The following is a 23,240-nucleotide window of genomic DNA, read 5'->3' on the forward strand; positions in this document are numbered from 1 at the left end:
CTATTTCATATTATATATAAACGACAAGGACAATGAAAAATAATGCCCTCTTTAATTGTTCAAAGAGAGTAGTATTTGAGTCCTACAACAGAAATAACAGATTTGTTGTCACTGTTAATGATGATCCTTTATTCTAAATAAAATTAAATTTGTTTTTTGCCCCCTAATTTGAAAGGGTTTATTTCATTGTGTAATGTCTTACAGAGAAAGGTCTACCTTTCCAATAAATTTAAACCTGAGAAACTTGCACCCAGATTGACTTCAACTTGAATGTATATTGAAGCAAGGAATAATAAAACCAGTTTACAAAAGATAAATGACAAGATTTTCAAATATTTTCATGTTATGGGAAACTACATTAGTGAGGTATAGAGGGACAGGTGATGTTCAAATATCTTTCTAAGAATTTTCAAGATGTAATACTTTTCACAATGAATTCTGAAATTTATGCTATACATTTTATGATGCTAAAAATTCTTCTCTCACATGAAAATGCATACCCCTAAGAGGCAAATTTATTTACACAATGCAAAAATGTACCTAGACATCTATGTACTCGAGTAGGACAGCTAATCATACATTTTAGGAACTAAATGGCTAATCAAATTTAGTTGTTAAAACACTAATCACACTAACAACTACTGATGAAAAGCTTACTCTTGACTAACTAAATAAATAAAGCCAAAAATAAATGAAATACAGATGGCTCTAACATATAGGAAGCAAAATATTTAGTCATATCCTAGAGAGTCCTCAAACTCTGAGAGAAATTATTTTAAAAAATAAAGAAGTTGTACTCTAGAGAGAGAGCCAAATTCATTAATTCATTCAACAAACATTTACTGGACTCCCCCATTATGTGACAGGGACTCAGTTTTATGGGCTCTGAGTATCTGTCTGTGATCAAGATAGTCTCTAGCCTCATGGAGCGGCAAACCCTAAACAGGAAAATAACGAAATTAACAAGATAATTAGAGGCTGTAGAAAGAGCTATAAAGAAAACGAATAGGTAACACCATCAAGACTACCTGAGAAAAACCATTTCAGATAGCTGAAGATGATTCCTCTGGTGCGAAAAGTATAATATCACTTACGACATTCTCAAAGACAGATGAAATCAGAGTCAAATTGTTTCAGAGCTAAAAAGGACCTTAGAGATTATTCAGTGTTACTTCCTCATTCTATAAAATAAAACCAAAGTGCAGGAGAGTTAAGTGGCTTACTTAATGTCCCATAGCATTAGGCTGAATAATTAGCTTTCACTGTTAAAAAGTAAAAGAAAAGGCTTGATTGGTATATATTGTTTTACTAATTATTGCATGTTGGAGAGACATATATCTAAATGGCACAACTAAATTTAGTTATAATGGAAAGAAACTACATAAATAATGAACTTCATTTAATTAGATTATTTCATATCTTTTTATGGAACGTGGACCTGAGCATTTGATATCAAGTTTCCAAATTCATTCATTCATAATAGTGGTTTTTCTGCCCAAAATGATCTAAAAAGGCTGTATTCCTTGGATACACAGAGGCACACAAAACATTAGCACCAAAATGCTCTCCCAAACTTTGTAAGAAAGATCATTATATAATATTAAAAACATATTGGACTAGATAGATCACACATATATCTTAACAATAATAATAATAATAGATACTATCAAACACCTATACAGAATTTTCTCATTATAAAATGATCCCAAAACAAATAAGAATGGCATAAGTAGAATGAATATAATTATTTTAGAAGTGATAAGCTTAGATTCAGACAGGATAAGGGATTTGTCCACGGTCACATAGCTAGCAATTATCAGAGAGAACAGAAACCTAGCCTTCTCATCGCAGTCTTCATGGGTTTTCACCAGAACATCTATCCCTTCATAAATATATAAACATGTATTACAGAGGCTTGGGTACTTGACACAGTGCCAAGATCCAGGTCTAAAAAAGAGACGTGGATTTTGCCCTTTAACAAGCAGCTCATAGTGTAAATTTATACACACACACACACACACACACACACACACACACACACACACATACACACACACACGGAAATAGATTAGCTTGCTTGAAGAATGAAAGAATGACCCTCAGCAGCCAGGACTTTTGTAGAGTGTCTTACTTGCAAACATTTCCCTCTTCTAAAAAAGTCCCATAACTAAATTCTCAGGCTTGAATGTATTAATAGTTTCCAGTATTGGAGCACTATGTGGCTAGCTTGTCTTTGTGCTTTCTAAGGGCCATATTAAAGATTACAGCAAAGAAGCACATGTGAGTAATTATAACAGACTAATTTGCTTCCACCATTAACCTAAATGCAGTATATTTAAACTATAATGGACAAACAGGCAGCATGAGCTAGAGAATGCCCCAGGCTTCAAAATGGTTTCATTAACTAGGAAATTTGTCCCACCAGGCTAAAGAAATCCACTACAGAAAATGGATTATTCCATCATCCTGTGGCCAATCCTGCTATTATGTGAGTCCAGCTCAGCGCAACCTCCCTAGCGGCAGATGAGCTGACTGCTGGGATTGCCAATTGCTCACTCAGAGACTTGTGTATAAAGCTCTAAAATGGCCCATTACGTCAGGTGGTTCAGAGGCATTTCATGATCCTGACTTCTAGAACAAGCATAGATAATTAATAAGGCTGACAGAGCCCATTATTTTTACACTCAAGTGCATCACATTAAATTAACAGACAGAGGCCACATGATGTGTGACAATTTTTTCCACTGATCATCATTTATGTGGTGCCACTTCTGCTATCCCATTTTTCTCTTTCATGGGCTGAACTCCAATCACTAGCCACTATGCAGCCATTCTCTCAGCACCCAGGGTTTTATTTCGTTTTGATTTTCTTTAACTGGGAAAGCTATTTTGAGTCATTCTCACTGGTAGGACTCTGACATGGTGGGAAAGAAGTTTGAGATAAAATATTAGCATAAAGAGATACAAATATAGAGCTGACACTGGTTGAGCCAAAGGATATCTGATGTAGATAGGAAAAAAATATATATGACCTTAGAGTGTCTATTAGAAAAACCATCTTTGACCCTATTCTCAAATTCTCAGAAATGGTGTTTGTTGATCCTAATGAATTATCTGATAAAATGAGGCTGTCCTTTGAGGAGTTAAAGAAAATATTTCTACCTACTCTGTACTTTCCAATGACATGATGTATTATAAAGTGTCACCTTCAAACATAAAAATCAAACTTAGAACTTCTATTATCACTAATGATAGAATAGTGCTCTTATGTATTTAGTGTGGATTTCATAGAAATAATTATTGAGAAGTGATTGCTAAAATTAAGTAATTCATAAGCATCAAATCTAACTGTAGAACAATGAAACCAATGTGGGACAAACACTAGAACGTATATTAAAATGTTTAATGCCATCATAGTCTATTTGCAAGGAATTGTAAAGCCAATGCTGCTGCCTATTGGAACTAACGAGAGAATTTTTAATAAATATGTGTAAAATTGTTCTTACTTCATAATGCAGTCTTTCTTTCTTCCGTTTTTTTTTCTTTCTTTCTTCTGTTTTTTCCTTTCTTCCATGCATTCTTTTGTCCATCTTTCTTTTGACCTAGGAGTTTACTGGAAACTGACCACCTGACTAATTTAATCATATATGGTTCTAGATCAGGGGTCGGGAAACTTTTTGGCTGAGAGAGCCATGAATGCCACATATTTTAAAATGTAATTCCATGAGAGCCATACAACGACCTGTGTACGTTAGGCATTATCCAATAAAAATTTGGTGTTGTCCCGGAGGACAGCTGTGATTGGCTCCAGCCACCTGCAACCATGAACATGAGCGGTAGGAAATAAATGGATTGTAATACATGAGAATGGTTTATATTTTTAACGTTATTATTTTTTTTATTAAAGATTTGTCTGCGAGCCAGATGCAGCCATCAAAAGACCCACATCTAGCTCGCGAGCCATAGGTTCCGATCCCTGCTCTAGATGGTCTTCATAAGTAAAATATCAAATCTAGTCTTAAATGTTGCAGACTTGCCACCAGTGAAATATTCCTCACCACATAATTCATATTTGTAGTGCACCATCTTTACCTATGGAATTCAAAATCATGAGAATTACTATTCTTTAAATACTGTGAATTTCAGTGGCCCTGACATGGAAATAAACAAAGTATCCCTCAATAGGGGACTGGATAAAGAAGATGTGGTACATATAAACAATGGAATACTACTCAGCCATAAGAAATGATGACATAGTGCCATTTACGACAACATGGATGGACCCTGAGAACATTATACTCAGTGAAATAAGTAAATCGGAAAAGGCTAAGAACTGTATCATTTCATACATAGGTGGAATATAAAACTGAGACTCATGGACATAGATAAAAATGAAGTGGTTTCCAGAGGAAGGGGGGTAGATGTGAGAGGACTAAAGAGGGCCAAATATATGGTGATAGAAATTGTTTTGACTTTGCACTCAAAGTCAAATGAGTACACAATGCAATAAATAGTTTATGTACTATGGAGATGTATACCTGAAACTTATGTGTTCCTATAAACCAATGTTACTGCATTAATTTAATTTTTTTGAGAGACAGGGGAGAGATAAACAGAAGCATCAAGCTACCCCTGTATGAGCCCTCACCTGGGAATCAAACTGGCCACCTTCACCATCCAGGATGACACTCCAACCATCCAAGCTATCAGGCCAGGGTTTAATTCTTTTATTTATTTATTTATTTATTTATTTATTTATTTATTTATTTATTTATAGTTTTAGAGAGACAGAGAAAGGAAGGGAGCGAGAGGGGAGAGGAAAGGGAAGACTCCTTCTGTTGTTCCATTCAGTCATGCATTTCTTGGCTGCTTCCCACGTGTGCCTTGCCCTGGGATTGAACCCATAATCTTGTCATTTTGGGACAAGGCTCTTAACCAACTGAACTAACCTGCCAGGGCCTAATTTAATTTCTAAATAAAAAATATTTTAAATAATAAATAGATACTGTAAATTTACTAGTACTTAATACAGCTATTAATTCTTTTGATGCAGGGACATTTCTATGATTATGTAGAATAGATTCATCCTAAACAGGATTTGTCTAAATTATATTAATGTAATTTTGCTTTAAAAATATTATTCAGAATTATTAGAATAATTAATTTTCTCAGTCTACTACAAAAGTTTCTCCTGTGGACTCTACCTCCAGTGAAAATCTCTTCTTCCAAAACCCTAAATAGCTATACTCATTTCTCCAGTTTCTTGTACTTATTGGCTAAGAAAATAAATTCCTGGATTTATGAAGCAAGTTGTTTTGAGATACACTATTCAGAGAAGAGAATACCTTCGCACCCACTGTGTTGATACACTTGAAGCATCAGCATTGGAAATTTTCAGATGGCATGCCCTGAGCTTCATCCAGGACACTGCTCTAGGAGCTGTGTCTCCCTGACCAAGGCTGTCATTCATTGAAGAGCTGCAGGCTTCTCCCTGTCAGTTCAGGTTTGTGTGCAGATAAGTCATGTGTGTAAAGAACACCAAATGCTCCACTAACAGATGCCCATAAAACATGAGCTGTAGATGTCATTTTTAAGCATCTCAGAAACAAAATCATTTGCTGAGGTTTAATTCGTAAGGGCCTAATAACAAATGTAAATATTTATGGTTGTCATAAGGTTGATTGAGTTACACACAGTTGGCCTCCATGTTCTTTCAAATCTGCAAATGGAAGCATCCCTGTGCAAGCCACAAACCTCACAGTGGGTATGTGTGATTTCAAGAGATGTATTTGAAAAGGTTACCAGTTCCTCAATATTGCTATTGTTGGCTTTTGTTATAATGGTCCCTTTACTTCCTTGTATGTTAGATAGCAAAAGCTGAGAGGAAGGTCACAGCAAAGATGATGGAAGTAGATAAAGTCACCATGGATAAAACTCATTTTCTTGCCTGACTGGTGGTGGAGCAATAGATAGAAACATCAATCTGGGATGCTAAGGTTGCAGGTTCGAAACCCCAAGGTCGTTGGTTTGAGTGCAGGTTTGCCAGTTTGAGCATAGGTTGCTTGCTCGAGCATGGGGTCATGAACATGATCCCAAAGTCACTGGCTTGAGCCCAAAGGTTGCTGGCTTGAGACTAAGGTCACTGGCTCAGCTTCAGCACCCCTCTCACCCCAGGTCAAGGCATATACGAGAAACAATCAATGAACAACTACTAGTTGATGCTTCTTATCTCTCTCCTTTCCTGTCTCTCTCTCAAAACAAACATACAAACAAAAATTCATTTTCTCACAATCTTGTGTTGGATCTCACTTGATTAAAAAGATATAACTCGCCTGACCAGGTGGTGGTGCAGTGGATAGAGTGTCGAACTGGGATGCAGAGGACCCGGGTTCGAGACCCCAAGATCACCAGCTTGAGCGTGGGCTCATCTGGTTTGAGCAAAGCTTACCAGCTTGGACCAAGGTTGCTGGCTCAAGCAAGGAGTTACTCAGTCTGCTGAAGGCCTGCGGTCAAGGTACATATGAGAAAGCAATCAATGAACAACTAAGGGGTCGCAACGAAAAACTAATGATTGATGCTTTTTATCTCTCTCTGTTCCTGTCTGTCTGTTCCTATCTATCCCTCTCTCTGATTCTCTGTCTCTGTAAACAAACAAACAAACAAAAAAAGATATAACTCTAACTCTATGTAGATAAAAATGTAAATAGCCTTTTCCTCTTAAATAACATTCTTCATTAATTTTGAAAATTACTGATCTACATTACCTGATAACTCCTTTTCTCCCATACCTAAGGTCTAATATATTAGATACATTTTAGAAAAATTGGTACATATATAAAATGATATGCCTTGGTTTGTATATATTATACTTGTTGACTTTCAAAAATAGCAATCCTAAAAATTCACTTAAAAATCACCTTTGAGAATATTAATGGTCACCTCCACCTATTCTAGATAAGAAAGCTCCATCCCCAACCGCTGTGTCACCATTGGCAAGCCATCCCTACTTCTAGAGTATAAAATCTAAGCCATTCTCCTTCCTCCCAGCTTTTTGAATCTCATTATTATACTTTATCAATCACCATTCCTCCCTGTAGACCAATTAATCAATTCCCAGATCACTTCCCACTATTTCTTAAAGAATCATTCCCAACTAGCTTTCAAAACTTCACATCTTGAATCATACTTCAGATTACATTTAATCCTATCTGCTATATGTTGAATATTTATGTCTCCATTAAAATCATATATTATAACTTATGTGATGATATTAAAAAGTAGGGCTGTTGGGAGTGATTATGGCACGAGATCTGAGCCTCCATTAATAAAATCAGTTTATTTATAAAAAGGACCCCAGAACATTCCATTGCGCATTCCACCATGGGAGGCTACAGCAAGAAGACAGGGGTCTATGAACCAGGAAAAAGGTCCACCATAAATACCAAATTTGCTGGCACCTTGATCTTGGCCTTTCCAGCCTCCGGAACTATGTAAAATAAATTGCTGTTTATAAGCCACCCAGACTATGATATTCTACTCCAACAGTCCAGACTATGACTCTAAGCCCTCTACTTCCTAAACTTCCTTTCCTCCTTCTTTTAATAAACTTGGTGACTTCCCTTTATTTTAGCTTTTTTGTAAAGCTTTCCATAATGCTCCCAGCTTGGTGCTTGTCAAATTTTACTTCAAGTCACTTGGGCATCTTGTTAAAATGCAGATTCTGATTCAATAGATCTGGCTAGGGCTTGAGATATTGCATTTCCAACGAGCTCCTAGGTGATGCTGATGTTGCTGGCCTTTGGGCTCACTGTGAGTAACAAGGTTCTGACCTCTAAATTCATATTGGGTAGAGCAGGCACTATGCATGATATATTCATCTTTTATTTTCAGTGAACCACAGAGTACTTGACACAGAAAATGTGACTTAATAAATATTTGTTGAGTGAATGACTGACTCAATGAATAAATGCATAATATTTACTCTGGCACTTAGAAATTCCTGCTTAAAATAGAATATTTTTATATGCACTTTTCCTCTAAAATTTAGTTGAGGGAAGGTATAATATTGTACTTTTTTGTATCTCTAAAAGGTTATATATGCTTTTTGTGTCTACAAAAAATAGGCACTCAATATATCGATTGAGCAGTCAATTGATAAAAAAGATTGAATAAGTAACTGGCAAAGCAGGGGCATCAGGTGTAGCCAGCACACGAGTGACCTAGAGTGAAAAAGTCATGTGACATGCTAGCTGGCCAGACCAAGAAATACCAAGCTCCACATCCAGCAAAAGGCAGAGTAAGGGGGCAGATATATTAAAATGAGCCACCAGAATAAAAGGTCCTTTGTAGACACAGACACACTCTAATGAGAAAAGTGCTTCAGTTAGTTAAAATGCCAAGCCAGTGGTTGATATGCTTGGGAATAAAACCAAGCATTATTACAGTGGTAGGCAGATGGTGCATTTTTTTTTCTTAATTCAAAGCTTCACTTTTGTAAATAACAATGGAAATTGAACAACTGGCACATACCAAGCTTTCAGACTGCATTAAGGGTTTTCAGAAGTGAATTTCCTGAACAATTTCTGCCTCTGGAGTATTTAAATGTATATTGACTTGCATTATTATTCAATATTTCATACCTCTGTGTTATATTCTCAATCAGGCTGCAGTCACCCACGGGTAGGGACCTCATCTATGCATACAGGAGATGCACAGTGATACTTGTTGAATAGACACGATATTTTGCAGGACTTGGGTGGCACACCACTGGTTCCAGATATGGATCTGGTAGTAAGAAGAGAAGAACAAGGAAGGGTCAGGGAGTGGAATTTGAGGCATGTAACTTGAGTGGATTCCCAGACTAGAAAGCATTTCATAGACATTGGATTCAGATTTCCTTCTTTTTTAAAAAATTATATCCCCGGAAGATGAACTAGCTTAGAATTCTGCCAATGACTAATTCTTAAATAATATCATGTGGTTTAAACAGACAAGAACTGCAGTGCCCTAAAGCTCTCAGAATCACTTCACCAAACACTGACTCTGCCACCAGATTCTAAGCAAGTCAGATACAAAAAAATGTATCAACAGGGGCAATGCACTATTATTTTCTGATTATACTATATTTGCCAGAAAAGTAGTTAAGATGTTGATTCTGAAAAATATAGGGCATATCGATGTGTGTATGGTTCAAAATATACCTATAATGTTTAGGATTCATGCTTTAATGCTTTATTCACTATCTATTCTATAATTACTTAGACAATTATATTTTGATTCAGCTTTAAAGGATTCTGAAAGCACACAGAAGATTCTCAAACAAAGAGTATTTAAAGTGGAATCGAATTAGTAATCTATAACTTAAAATTATGCATACCATTTAGCTCCATTTAAAATCAGAGCACCAGAAGAAGCCGATTTCCATGGCATTTTCATGATGCAGAGAGGTAAACAATAAATAAATAAGCTGTGCATTAATGTGAAATTAACAGCATGATAATTGCTTTACTCATAGAGTGTATATAATATTAAATCCTCAAATAAACACTTACTTAACCTCATTCTCACATATATGTATTGCTTTCATCAGAAGTAGTGTAGCTAGACCGCTCAAACCAAGACAGCGTTCACAATGAGATACAAAGTCCACAGAACTCACTGCCATCCCCTGGCAATGTCAAAGTGATTTCTTTGCAAGCTCCAGCATTGGAGATGTGTTTGAGAGCCAGCGGAAATTTAGAAGTCAATAAAAACATGCATTTCACATATTACTTTGCATATAACATCATACCTAACTCCTCTGCTAGTTCTTTCAAGAGCCCCCTCCAGTCCACCAGCACAGCTGTCCCAGCGGAGTGCTACTACCCTGCGGAGCCCAAGGTCACGCTCTCCCTCTCTGTACCCGCATCTGCTGACTTGTTTTACCACATTTATGCAAGAAACTGTTTAACATTATTTCTGCTTAATTATTCCTTCTCTGCAGTACGCAGAAATCCTTATTTGTAGTTTCCTTATGGCTCTTAATAACAGCTCAAGTCTATCTTGTGCTCTGGGCCCAGCTTTGCCCTAAATTTAACCCCAAGTAATGGTTTCTCTATCTTACTCAGACCCTGAAACTAACCCATTTCTAAGGAGGCTTCTGGCACTACGGGGCTTTCCAGTAAGCTAGGGTTAAAGGGTCAGTAACAGTGTTACCTCTACTCTTCTAAGCAGGAAGCTGGTTCAAAGTTATTTGTTGTACACGATAAAACTGTCTCCTTGTTTTCCACAAATGTACTCAAAGGTAAGGTTCTGGTGTATGGATTTTGTACACATGACACTCTTCTCCAGCAGAAGGTACCAACCACTTAATTAGAAGTCAGTGACTAAAAATAATAAAATAAAAATAATAATAAAATGAAACAATTATGCATGAGGTCTAAAGGAAAGAAAATCTTGTCACCCCAAATAAACATCAAAAATTATTATATTCCATTGTTCCAGTGATGAAAGTAGTATGTCTTTGATGATCTAAACTTAAATTTGACACAATGGGTAATTTTAAGCCTGAGGCTTTTATGCCATTTTCAGAGCCTCTGTCAGTGAGTGCTTTAAGCTAATTACATTTGATGCAGCAAATCAACAAAACCACTGCTGGTTATGACCTTTGCCAGAAGCACTAGTGAGCTAGACAAATGGAGCTTAAGATGCTATTAGTTGTTCTGTTGCGAAGTTCCAGAGACAGCCCGACAGGAGGCTGTTGCATGGCTTGGGCATGCATCCTCCAGATGGCACTCTGCATTGGCTTGTGGCAAAGCTCACAGGGATACTGGCACATTTTCTCTGTCAAAATGAAAGTTTTCCAATTACAAGGAGATAATGTGAGGAACTGCAAACTTAATCTCTTGAACAAAAGGTTGCAAGCTGTGTAATAGCCATTTCAGGGGAGAGATTTCACTATCGTTCAATTGATTTAAACATTGTGGATCACAAAATGGGCTATCTTTCCTAATAAAACCAAGGAATCGGCTGCAGTCGATTTTATTTCCTAGAACAGTGTTGTAATAGCTTCATCATCTCAGGGAGGATTCTTTTAAATAAGTGCTCTGCCATCAAACTAAACTTTGTGATTTTTTTCCTAATGTGTAAACAGGTACAGAATAGACATTTTCCTTTTAGTTAAACACCCAATGGCTTAAATGAAGGCTTCAGGTATGATGTTATAACAGACCATTTTAAATACCAGATCATAGAATTTCATTGGCAAGACTATACATATTGAAGGATAAGAAAGCACTATTATCATCAAAGCCTATTAGCTAAAATGTTCGCTTCTTCATTTTCTAACCCAGTGAGCACTAGTAAAAATGACATGCAGGACAATCAATAGATATGGAAACAAGGTGACACATCTCAACACTTGTCCAAAAATAACTGACCCTTCAAAGCAAGTCAGCAGTACTTTGTTGTAAGGTTACTTCTCAGGACGATGTGGATTTGCCACTTGACATGAACATGCTGGTGACAAAGCAAGAGAACCAGTATGTATCCACTTTGTCGAATCCCACAGGGACACTACATAGGATGAGAGCGTGTATGTGCTGGCTTCGAGCAGGATGTGTCACAGAGTAAGTGTGACCACACTCCTGTACTGGATATGTTATACAGAATTTCAGCAGAGAGTAAATGCAAATGATCATACAATAAGCAATGATTTTTCAATAGTTACCCTGCCTGAATTCTGTGTGTGTGTGTGTGTGTGTGATTTAAAGATCATTAACCACTCCAAGATTTCTAAGCACAGATTCAAAATATTAAAAGGGACAAGGTAGACTTCTAAAAATTAATTAACCTAACCGACACACAGAAAATGCTTTTACCTCACGTTTCAAAATCATTTAAAATACACTATCTTACTCATTCACATGAAGACCAATGTAGCAAGGTGGCATAAAACATCAAACTGTAGTCAACACGGTGAAACTAGAGTCAGCAAACACCTTTTGTTGTTGTCATAGAAAGTATCTAGGAAACTGTCCTTTCTTGGCTGAAAATTCAGTCAGCTAAATAAAGCAGGATTATAAATTCTAAGGAGTCTCCACTGTAACATTGTAAAATCTGTAAATCAGCCAGAAATATAAGCAAACCTTTCAGATCACTCAGAAAACAAACTCCTGTTGAAGAGTTAACATTTTCAAGCAATGAGCTCTTTTAAAAAGTCTCAACATCAACATAAAGTGGTCTATAACAGCTGTTGTAAAGCTCGACATCAATTTTATGTCGGCTCAACTGCTGAACAGCAATCACAATGACATCCCTCAGGAGGCATTTAAGGGCCCAAGCGTATTGCAATTTAAAAACTGAGCAGGAAATCAAAAGTAATTCCTAGTCTGTTTACGAAAATATTTCTCCCTATGTTCTTGTACCACCACCTAGTGGTTACATAGCTCTCAATCGGCCCATTAGCAGAAAACAAATAGTAGCTGTTGTGACGTTTAAAAACGAAAAGGAGAGAACAGAAAGAAAAAAAAGGAAAGGAAAGAGGAAGGGAAGCAAAGAGGAAGGGAGGAAGAAAGGAAGTAACCGAGAAGGAAAAGAAACTCAGAGATGAGAGAACAAAAACAGAAGACAAAAGAAAAACAAAAAACGAGTACACATATAATTTCCAGGTCTTAAGATCTACTTCCTCATAAAATTCATAAAATGCTACCATTTGAAATTAAAACATTATTTTAAAACATTTTGCTTTGTGCATTCACCAAATACATGAAAATTCTACAGTTGACAATAACTGCCTGTTTAAAAAAAAAATTAAATGGCCGGTGAGTTTCTAGGATTTGTCTTACATTATAGAAACTGGAGATATATTTACCTATGATGTAAGTATAAGATTATACAGTTATTTGTAATAGCTTCACTGTTGACCAACAGAGATATTTACATAAATTATGATACATGCATAAAGAATGTAATATATCTTTGTCTTGCTTTAGAACAATCTCTATTTGGTTAAGTGGAGGAAAAAGCAAAGACATACACATACTACTATTATAAAAAGACATGTTTTCTTTGATAGGTATAGTCTCTCTGAAAAGATAGACAAGAAGTTGGAAAAAATTACCTCCAGAGGGGAGCAGGGTGAGTTGAAAGCCAAGGTGGGAAGGACACTTTGTAGTTTAAACCATGTAAGTGTATGCCCTTTTCAAAACTAAGTAAACAAATTTTAAACCTAAATATAGCACATGATTGAAAGAAAGTTATTTCATGATTAAGCTTAATCAGTGTAATTGATTAAAATGTAAGATTATTTTTAATCCATAAAACTACCTCTGAAAATTTTCATTTGAAGAAATATTTGTCGCATTGAATGTGAATATAAATTTAGTGTAACTGTCACAAAAATCTGAAGTTTTAATTTTTCTCCATAAAAATATAATAGCCAAAGGGGATGAATTGTTTGTAAAAGGCATAAAATTAAAGTAATAAAATACTAAAACCGTTTCACTGTGATGGTTTGACCAAGGCCTATCCTTGTGGGAAGAGTCAGGATGTTTCAGGCCCTCCGTACTCCGGGATGAACTTCTGGGACAGTGAGACAAGCCCATTGGAGGCACCTAGGTTGCTCACCAGATGTCTAAAGGTGCAAATGTCAAGAACTATTAGGAGATGAAAAGAAGCAGGGAAGGTATAAATTACTTAACTGGGGAGGAATAAGATCAGGACCATTCAGACTCAGCTCAACCTTGACAAAATACTGTGCTTTCAGATGTTAGCCATTATCTCCCAAATGAGACTACATGCCTAGCCACAGAGAGAGAAACACAACTGGCAGAAGAATAAGGTGCATAGTAAATTTCTGTGTTAAAATGTTCACCTGTCAAATATAAATATTTAACATATAACATCATTTCTGTACTCCTGGCTTAGCCATTCTTTATTTTTTATTATTCTGGGAAGCTCACAAAATGAAAATCTCTGAGAAGTCCTAGGGAAGATCCTGAGTAGTCCAGGGAAGCTGCAAAATAGAGAAAGTAAAAAACAAACAAAACACACACACACACAACACACACACACACAAAACTCAACAGGTCACGAGACTCAACAAAGAAAAAGAAAGCTCAGGCCTGACCAGGCGGTGGCGCAGTGGATAGAGCATCGGACTGGGATGCAGAGGACCCAGGTTCAAGACCTTAAGGTCGCCAGCTTGAGCACGGGCTCATCTGGTTTGAGCAAAGCTCACCAGCTTGGAACCAAGGTCGCTGGCTTGAGCAAGGGGTCACTCGGTCTGCTGTAGCCCCATAGTCAAGGCACATATGAGAAAGCGATCAATGAACAACTAAGGGGTCACAACAAAAAACTAATGATTGATGCTTCTCATCTCTCTCCATTCCTGTCTGTCCCTATCTATCCCTCTCTCTGACTCTCTCTCTGTCTCTGTAAAAAAGAAAGAAAGAAAAAGGAAGCTCAGCATCAATGAGGGACAGACAAGGAAGTGCTCCTACCACCTACCATGCTAGTAAAAGAGAATTATTGGAATGCTTGACTTTTGTTTCATGACCTGATAAAAACTTTCTAACATTAATATCTCTTTTCTTCCTTTGTTGTTATTCATGTTATTTGCTAAATTTCAAAGGTCACTAAAAGTTATAACACAGTGATGGTTAATTTTATGTGTCAACATGAATGGGCCATGGGGAGCCCAGAAATTTGGTTTGACATTATTCTGGGTGTGTCTGTGAGGGTATTCTGGGATGAGAATAATATTTGTATCTGTAGACTGAATAAAACAGATTGCCCCCCAAATGGGTGGATCTCATCCAATAACTTGAAGGCATGATATAATCAAAGCCTGAATTTTGTTCTGTGCCCTTACTGCATCAATTGATAAAATCATGTGATTTTTTTCTTCTTTATTTTATCAATATAGTGCAGTGCATTGATTGATTTTCAGATATTGAAGCAGCCCTGCATACCTGAAATAAAACCCACTTTGTAATGATGAATTCCTTTTAGATATTGCTAAGTACTTTTTGTTAAGTATTGTGTCTATATTCATGAGGGATAGTGGTCTATAGTTTTCTTCTTTTGTTCTGTCTGTGGTTTGGGTATCAGGTTATTATCATATTAGCTTTATACAAATAAATTGAAAGTCTTCTTTCATCTCTTTTCTGGAAAGAGATCATGTAGAATTGGTGTGAATTCTTTAAATATACATTATTTGGTAGAATTTTCTTGTGAAAATATTTGAGCCTGGAGATTTCTTTTGGGGGGAGTATTTTAATTATGAAGTAAGTTTTCTTAATAGTCAGAGTTACGGTTTCTTATCACACAAGACGTGGTATTCAAGTTACGTTTCTTATCACACAAGATGTGGTAACTTGTGGTTTTTGAAGTATTTGTACATTTCATCTAACTTGTCAAATTTATGTCCGTAGTATTGTTGACAGTATTCTTTTTTTTTTTTTTTTTTTTTTTTTTGTATTCCTCTGAAGCTGGAAACGGGGAGAGACAGTCAGACAGACTCCCACATGCGCGCGACCAGGATCCACCTGGCACGCCCACCAGGGGTGACGCTCTGCCCACCAGGGGGTGATGCTCTGCCCCTCCGGGGTGTCGCTCTGTTGCAACCAGAGCCACTCTAGCACCTGGGGCAGAGGCCAAGGAGCCATCCCCAGTGCCCGGGCCATCTTTGCTCCAATGGAGTCTCGGCTGCAGGAGGGGAAGAGAGAGACAGAGAGGAAGGAGAGGGGGAGGGGTGGAGAAGCAGATGGGCGCTTCTCCTGTGTGCCCTGGCCAGGAATCGAACCTGGCGTACACGCCAGGCAGACGCTCTACGGCTGAGCCAACCGGCCAGGGCCGACAGTATTCTCTTTTGATGCCTTTAAGATGTGTAGTGATGTCTTATTTTTCATTTCTAATATTGATAATTTGTGTCTTTTTGTCAGTATTACCAGAGCTTTGTAAATGATGTTGAATTTTTAAGAAACCAGCTCTTTTATTTTCATTCTTTCTAATGTTTTGTTTTCAATGCTACTCATTTCTGCTTCTATATTTATTATTTCATTTCTTCTGCTTGCTTTGGGCTTATTTTGTTATTCTTTTTCTACTTTCTTGAGGTGGGAGCTTAGATTATGGCTTTGACACCATTCTTCCTTCCCAATATTCTAATATAAATATTTAGTGCTATAAACTTTCCAGCATTGCTTTAGCTATATCCCAATTCTAATACTTTGCATATCTATTTTTCACTCAGTTTAATGTATGTTTTAAATTTCTCACTGGTTATTTAGAATTGTATTGTTTAGTTTCTGATTATTTGGAAACAGTTATTTCTCTGTTATTGATTCTGAGTTTGATACTATTATGATTAGAGAACACATGCTGCATGATTTCAAGTCTTTAAAATTTGTTCAAGGCCCTGACTGGTTGGCTCAGTGGATAATGCATCGACCTGGCATGCAGACATCCTGGGTTTGATTCCCGGTCAGGGCACACGTGAGAAGCAACCATCTGCTTCTCTTTCTCTCCCTCTCCCGCTTCTCTCCCTCTTCCCCTCTCACAGCAGGTGGCTCGATTGGTTCAAGCATTGGCCCTGGGTACTGAGGATAGCTTGGTTGGTCCAAATGTCAGCCTCAAGCACTGAGGATAGCTTGGTTGATTCAAGCATCGGCCTCAGACGGGGGTTGCTGAGTGGATCCAGTCAAAGTGCATGAGGGAGTCTGTCTCTCTATATCCCCACACACACACTTTAAAAGAAAAAGAAATTGTTCAAGTTTGTTATTTATGGTAATGGATTTGGTTTATCTTGGGATGTGATCTGTGGATATTTGAAAAGAATATGAATTCTGTTATTGTTGGGTAGAATGTTAGACAAATGTCAATGAGATCCTATTGGTTGATGGTGTTGTTATTTTTATACTTGCTGATCTTCTTTCCAGCCCTATCAATTGGTGAGATAAGGGGTTAAAGTCTCCAACTACAATAGTGGGTCTATTTCTCCTTTCAGTTCTACTGGCTTTTGCTTCACATATTTTGTATCTCCATTTTTTAATGCATACATATTTAAGATTTCTGTCTTTTGAGTGGATGAACATTTTCATCATTATATAATGTCCCTCTCTGTATCTAGAAATTGTCTTTGATCTGAAGTCTATTTATCCAATATCAATATAGCTACTCTGCTTTCTTTTGTTTAGTGTTAACACACTATATTTGTTTCTATTCCTTTACTCTCAACCCACCTATCTCTATATTTTAAGTGAGTTTCATATAGGCAGTAAATAGTGGGTAATTTTTTAAATCTACTTTGCCAATTTTTGTCTTTTAATAGGTGTATTCAGACCTATTTAGGGAAATTATTGATTTGGTATGGTATACATCTGCCTTTTATTTCTTATTCTATTTCTTCTGTTTTTCATTTTGTTTTTCTACCTTCCTATGAGTTATTTCAACATTAAAAGAATGTACTTTGATTCATCTAACATGTTTTTGAGTGAACCTCTTTGTATATCACCTTAGTGGTTACTTTAGGTATTACATTATACATATAACTTATAGCAGTCTGCTACTGGTGCCAATGTTAGACCAATTTAAGTGAAGTATAGAAACATTATTATCCATCATACTCCTTTATCTTCTTCTAATTTTCTTAAATATTTCTTCCATATACATTTAGAACCACAGTGTTATTATTTTTGCATTAACCACCAAATATAATCTAGAAAACTTAAAGAGAAGTAAATTCTATTTAATTTACCTTTTTTTTTTTTCTTTTTGCTCATGAAAAGCACCTGCTGCCATGGAAAGCAACTGGAAGCACCTGGTACCTCTGAAGTTAGGAGCAGAGCATGGACGATTGATTGAAAGTTTGTCTAATAGACTTGAAGGCTGAGAGGAATGACTCTGAACTAAGTCATATGGGATATGCTCTGAAGAATCTTCAGACAAGTATGGAAAAGCAAAGATAAACTGGCTAGGGTTTTACGTGACTGCAATACAGAGAAATGTCCCAAACAGATCATAAACATGAAGCATGTTTGTTCAAGGATTTAAATTTTAATAGTAATTTAAGAGATGCCATGCTGGTGCTTATGTTCAAATTAGCATAGCTAAAATTCTCCTTTCACTCAAACCAGATATTAAAGAAACATTTGGGAGAGAAGCTGAACTAGTACAAAGTAGTAAGGCATCAAACTGACTGACTTTCAAATCCCTGAAGACAAATATTTTCAAATTCTTATTCTGTCTTGAATTTGCTGTATTTGGGGGGAGGGGAGCAGATTATTTTATTTCTCTAATCTTGTGTTCTCATATCTATAAAACTGAGGATAATTATACCTCTTTCACATGGTTATGGAGATAAATAAGAGGATGTAATGTAAAACCCACATTATGTTGGAAAAGAAGTCATAAATATTAGTTACCTCCAGGGAACACTTTGAAAGGACACAAGGTCTTAAGTGACTCTTTCTAGCAGTGTGTGTTTCATCTCTCTCCTCATTCACAGGGAAGAAAAGGGAGGAGAAGAAGGAGTGGAAAAGAGGGGGGTGGGAGGGCAAGGAGGAGAAGGAAGGGGGAGGGGGAACCCTGATGATCCAGAAATAAAATGATTGCCATTTAGAAAAAGAATGTAGGTGATGTGTCCAAGTTAGGAGGCAAAGAGCTGAGCTATAGGAACAAGCGAAGAGGAGAAACGAGAGGAAATATTTTTTGTTATGTTTCTTGTTTGTTACTGTATGTGTAATGAGGTTAATTTTTCATAAGGACTTTAATAGCTGGCACCAGAATTTCTCTTAGGAAAGAACTGTCTCAGTTCAGGAAAACTTCCTGCCGGTGTGCTCCTTCCCACCTTGGTGCCCAGCAGAGTGTTAACAGGAGCCAGGAAGTCAAAGAAGGGGAAGTTGCTCTGCATGAGATAAAGGGGTGGATTTTTTGTTTTTGTTTGTTTTTTCCACAAGTGGATAAAAAAGGGAAAAATGAGTAAAGTTCAGAGAGAAAGTGGGAGAAGCCAGCAAGATAGAAACAAACCTGGGGAAAGGTGAGAAGAATCAGTACACCCCTGGGGTGGTGGAGTGGCCGAAGAAGAAATGGCTGATGCTATTTTAAGGTATTTGCTCTGCTGTCATGGAAACTCATTTCTTCACTCTCTTCCACTGAACTTTAATGGGAGGTGACTAATCTCATGGATGCTAAGAGGGCCTTTCACCTGTACTTCAGTACTTTTATTCTTGGTGTAACTCCACAGACTTCATTTCTTCAATATGGCCTTTTCCCCTTTCTCTCTTCTTGACTCAAACTGACCTCATCCAGCACATGGACTCAATGCCTCCTTCTCCCCTGCATGACCATTCCCTTAATCATTAAGCCCTCAGGACAATGAGATTCTGTTCGACATCAAATAATCTTAGGAACAAAGCCTCGGGTCTTTTAAGCACAAAGAGTATCAATCAAACTAAAAATAACATTTAGGTCTCAGTTGTGTTTCAGCTCCAAACCTAGAAGCAGTGAAACCAGATGAAGCAACAGCACGGCTGACATCAGGACCAGATGCACTGATCAGCCATCTCCTACCCTAGCACGGACCGATCAGTAGAGACCACAACCCTGACCACAACCCTAGCTCCCTTAGTCACCATGATTAATGATATTTTCCCCATATAACCTATGCCCTGGAAGCCATCAGAGAGCCAAGTCTTTGTGTTAGTTCCCCTGTGACTCCAGGTGTGGGCCACTTCCTAAAAATAAACCCCTACTTTTTTTGGCTGCAAGCTCCTTTTCATGTCTTATTGGGCTTTGATGAACTCACAAAAATTGGACCCCTCTCCTCCAGTAACATCAGGAGCATAGATTTTGAAGATCCCAGGGTAGAAGGTGTATGTGTGCTCCAGAGTCTCAAGGAACCTAGTGGTTTTCAGTGAATTCTTTTTTCCAACCATGCTTCTCAGTCCTTCTCAATGCCAGCGTTCTCCGGCCACTCTTTCCTCAACATATCCTACACCACAGGCACTTTTTCATTATCACCAGTCTTCTCCCACCTCTGGCTCCCTATTTAATTTCTACACAAGGCTCGCCTCTTCTGCCACCAAGCCTTCCCTATTACTCCAGCCAAGCCACCCCTCCCCCTTTAGGATTTATGTGCGTCATTAATTTGATTTGATATGTATCTTTTCATATACATATCTATCTTAGTCCCTAGAACCACTTCAGGGAAGGGGCCAGTGAATTCAGTAAAAGTAACCTAAAACATCAGACTGTGTCATTTTTATTGTTGTAGAGGCAAAGGACAAGGAAGTTGTCTGAGTTTTTCAACTTTTCAGCTACACGGTTTAAGCAGAATCATTCATAATATAAAATCTGGTTAATTTTCATTTCCTCAAGATTTTATATAATTCCTTGTCAGGATAATGTGGCTAATGCTCCTAAATTAATTTTTATTATTATCATAAGCTGAACAACATGTTATTTGGGGAGGGTAGGACTTGGGCTCTGCCAGTGAGAAGATTGTAGCATCCACCGGGTATGAGAACAAACGTCGGAGACTTTCAGGAGTTAAGATGTTACTTTATTGGCCAGTTTAACCTGCACAGGGGCGAACTCCCAAGATATCTGGAGACACCATGCCCACAAGGAGCTGCAAACGGAAGCCGCACCTGGAGCTTACAGCCAGGCCCTTATATATCCTAAGTGAGCAAGCATAGTACAGAAGCAGATGTGGCAGTTTAGCTATTGGCTAGGGAGGTCACACGCAGCATAGTAATAGGGGCTGCATAGCAACAGGGGCCAGTTTTAGCTTAGTGGCGAATTTCAAACATAAACTTCTGATAAGGGTCTCTGACCTTCTTTGTTCCCAGCCTTACAGGAGCCATATCAGCACTTACTGTTCCTTCAATAGTTACACTCTTTGGCAGCCCCAGTACTTCCTGAATCTAACAAAGAGCAGATCTACTGCACTTATCAAATGCTCAGTGAAGTATGTCTTGAAAAGGACTCCCTATTAGTACTTAGTTTCCTGGGCACAACATATTTTTGGCTAAGGATCTTCAATCAACATTCACATGGATAGGTGTATCAAGTTATTTTATCGATAGCTATATAAATGTAAAAATAACGGAATTTGGGAGTGTTGGTCAAATAAGTTCGTAAATAATGATTTATGTTTGCTCGCTTATAGTTTGCACTGGATGTGGGGGAACAGGCTGTTAGCAGGCAGGGTTGTTATAGCTGAAGGCTTAGTTTTAAGACTAAGCTTTTCCCCACACCCTTGACTATTGCATAATAGCGGGTGGTGCACTCTCATGTGGAATCCCATTATGCCTCAAATAAGTGACTTTGTATCAGAGACTTCCTTGTTTGTATATTGGATTAAAGGTTTGGATTTCTACATTATAAAGTGGGGCAGACCAGGAGATCACTCGCTCTTGGTTCCTGAAATTAGCATTAGAGAAGAGTGATTGTGTTCTAGGAGGAGGGCAGAGAGCAGAGAGGAGAGCAGAGTAAGGCCACGTGGAGGAGAGGAGGGGTCAAGATGGTGGAATGCTGAAGGAGAAGCCAGTTTGTGCAGAGAAAAGGAGATAGGGAACAGAGGTGAATAAATCTGGTGAGCTAGAAACTTTTGATTCTAGGAAACTCGGATAAGTCAGTAGCTTTGTGAGCACTGAGTGAGTGGGTTTTGGAGCCCAGTGTGTATTTTTACTTGCCCACCGGGTGCAAGCTAGGATTAAAGATGATGGCCCACCTGTTCTTGGCTCCATTGTTTCATTACCATCTGTCCGAATCTAATGCGAACCTGCATGGGCCAGGCGGCTGTGATGGTGGCCATGGCTACTGGCTTTACAGGGAGCCATAAAGCTGTCCACAGAAAATTTTTGCTTTGCTTTTCCTTGGTCACTTTTGGCTTCATATGATACTGTCTGCCATCAGAGTGATGATGGCATACTGTGCTCCCTGTGGGACATATTTTTGCTTCCAGCCTATTGAGCATTGTATTCAACTAGCACTGCACAGCACTATAATAGTGCATTACTTGGGAGAAAAAGTTCTTGACAATACACCAAAATCACTGCAGATTACAACCACAGAAATTAAAAAATAATAATAATAATACCACAAAAATTGAACATTAATTTTTGGAGAATATGAGATAACCCTCTCAGCAAAGCCAATATACTTTTAATTAGCAAAAGGCATCTTTTAAGAAGGCTGTTGATATAAGTATCTTGTGTGTGTGTGTGTGTGTGTGTGTGTGTGTGTGTGTGTGTGTGACAGAGAGGGAGAGAGATGAGAAGCATCAATTCTTCCTTGTGGCACATTAGTTGTTCATTGATTGCTTTCTCATATATGCCTTGACCAGGGGGCTACCGCAGAGTGAGTGACCCCTTTGCTCGAGCCAGTGACCTTGGGCTCAAGCCAGTGGCCTTGGGCTTCAAGCCAGCAACCTTTGGGCTCAAACCAGCAACTATGGGGTCATGTCTATGATTCCCACTCAAGCCAGCAACCCCACACTCAAGCTGGTGAGCCCACGCTCAAGCGAGATGAGCCCAGGCTCAAGCCAGCAACCTTGGAGTTTCGAACTGGGTCTGCACCCCAGTCCAACACTCTCCACTGTGCTACCACCTGGTCAAGCGATATAACTATCTTGACTGCACCAATGATCACAGCAAATAAAAATGACTTTTTTTCTTTTTGGGCCCTTATATATCTCAGAATATATAAAAGAAAAATGAAAAATCAATGGCTTCTGAAAAAATAGTTCCAAGACCCATTGCTGCCTGTCCCCCTAGAAAGGAATACCTCTACTGTATTACAAGTGACCTATGTACATACATCTTGACCAGCTGTTTCAAACGTTAGTGTATATGAAAGTCACATTAGACTCTATTTATTGAAATGCAGATTCTTGGATCACTTTACAATAATCTGTTAGAGTGCCTTTGGAGTGGGGCCCAAGCACCTATATATCAACCCAGATGCTGAGTTGTGGGACCACATTTTAAGAAACACTGCTTTGGATCTTAAACAATATAGGCCCTAAGGCCCTGGCCAGTTGGCTCAGCGGTAGAGCGTCGGCCTGGCGTGCAGGAGTCCCAGGTTCAATTCCCGGCTAGGGCACACAGGAGAGGCGCCCATTTGCTTCTCCACCCCTCCCCCTCTCCTTCCTCTCTGTCTCTCTCTTCCCCTCCTGCAGCGAGGCTCCATTGGAGCAAAGATGGCCCGGGCGCTGGGGATGGTTCTGTGGCCTCTGCCTCAGGCACTAGAATGGCTAT

The sequence above is a fragment of the Saccopteryx bilineata genome, chromosome 5 (genome assembly GCF_036850765.1).
Source record: "Saccopteryx bilineata isolate mSacBil1 chromosome 5, mSacBil1_pri_phased_curated, whole genome shotgun sequence".
NCBI classification, from domain to species: Eukaryota; Metazoa; Chordata; class Mammalia; order Chiroptera; family Emballonuridae; genus Saccopteryx; species Saccopteryx bilineata.